Consider the following 2,019-nt stretch of genomic DNA (forward strand, 5'->3'; position numbering starts at 1 on the left):
TGAGCTGCAGTTACCTGAACTAATGTAGACCAAGGACACAGGCTGGGCCATAGAGAAATGATGTGAATGCCGAATGTACTGGACAGCTATGGATGCTGCAGAGAGGGGGACAAGGGCTCCAGAGAGAAAGAAGATATTTTGCTGACTGTCATGAAAGGACACTGTTTCCAGGACCTTTGAGAACCAAGTCTTTTTGCCAGTGTTTTTTTGCCTTTTGAGGCCAGTGTTTTCTAGGATGAAAAAACAATACAAAATATCAGTCTGTCCAAGATCTCCACAGGAAACAACAAGGGTTGCCACAGTTACCGTTATCCTTTCACAAAACCTCCAAACCAGGAAACTGTAAAAGTGTTTGTGTAGTTGCCCAGAACAGGTAGGAGACCAGTGCCCTGAGCTGGTGTTAGGAGGTGCAGTCATGAGGGGCCTAGGCCAGAAGAAACAGAACTCTGGTTGTATAAGGTATGGAAATGGAAAATTGGGTCTGGAAGAATACATATCACAATAAAAAAAAATGAGACTCGGTGTGGTCCGGGTCAACTCCATGAAGCTGATATAAGGAAATGCTTAGCAGCCAGAATCAGCAAGCCCTGAGCGTCTGCACAGCAATCTCCACTCTTTATGGTACTTCCAGGCAAATGGAGGGATACCAAATAATTTTGAAAATTTACTCTGTAAAGTAAAAAGTAAAATATGCGTTGGTTTCTCTATAGTCTTGGGAACTGAGTGTTGAGCTCTCGCTGTGGTTCAGGACTGTCATGGACTAGAAGCCCACGAGAGATGGCGTGGAGCGTCCCTCTTCCACATGTCAGGTACTCACTCAGAAAAGAAGTTTAAGAGCTAGGGATGGTAGCACATGCCTGTCATCTTAGTACCCCAGGAGATGGAGACGGGATGATGGCCAGCTTCAGACAAGCCTGGACTGCGTATTGAGATTTTGTCTCTTGAAAAAAAAAGTTTGGTGGTTTTTTTCCAAAACACGTTTTTAATGCAAAGCAATTTCCTATATTACAAAAAAATCATGATTATTTTCAACATGGAATTGTGTCTTTTATCCTGTCCGTCTTATGCTCACGCCCTACAAGATAATTTTAGTAATACAAGAAAATTGCTTTGTATTAAAAAACATGATTTCCCAAAAAAATAGTTTGGTGTCCACAGATAAGTTCTAAACTTCTTTACATTCTTGAGCCAGTCAGATGGTGGTGGACATACAAGTTCTATTCCTGGAACCCATATAAAGAAGGTAAGAGAAAACCAACCCCACAACATTGTCTACTGGCTCCCCCTTTGCACAATGGCATGTGCTCCCCACCCCCTCAAATTAATGAATACATTGAAAATCTTTTTCCAGCTATACATCGGGTAGAGGATTAATATGTGGAAAATACAAAGAACTAAAAAAACTAAATAAGAAGTGAAACAACTCACTCAATACATGTGTTAATGAAATCTGTATACTGTTATTACAAGAAGAAATGTACATGTCTAATAAATGTAAAAATTGTGCAGCATCATTAGTCATTGGAAAAATGCAAATTAAAACTACATTAGGGATGTCAAGTCAGTACTGGCCTTGCAAGCTCAAGGAACTGAATTCAGTACCCAGGAAAATCTCGGATATATTGGACTCACATATGTATGCTGAGAAACAGACACAGGGGATCTCTGACCAACCAGCCAAGCCTACTTGATGAGTTTCTGGTCATTAAGAAGTGTTGCCTAAAAGAAGACATCTACAGAGAAGGTTAACCTGTGGCCCCTACATGTACACACGAACAAATACACACACACACAGCATGACCATACTCATATTGAGATTCCATTTTATCCCAGTCATAATGTCTGTCTTAAGAAACTGAACAAATATTGATGAACATGGGAACAAAAAGTGCCCCATACAATGCCGGAGAGAAAGGAACTAGTCCAGCTACTATGGAAGTAAGTATGAAGATGGAGTGCAGGATTGAAGTAAGACTTAATGATTCTTTAATATTCTCAGTGTCTCCCCTTTGTTACATC

The sequence above is a fragment of the Micromys minutus genome (genome assembly GCF_963924665.1).
Source record: "Micromys minutus genome assembly, chromosome: 23".
NCBI lineage: Eukaryota > Metazoa > Chordata > Mammalia > Rodentia > Muridae > Micromys > Micromys minutus.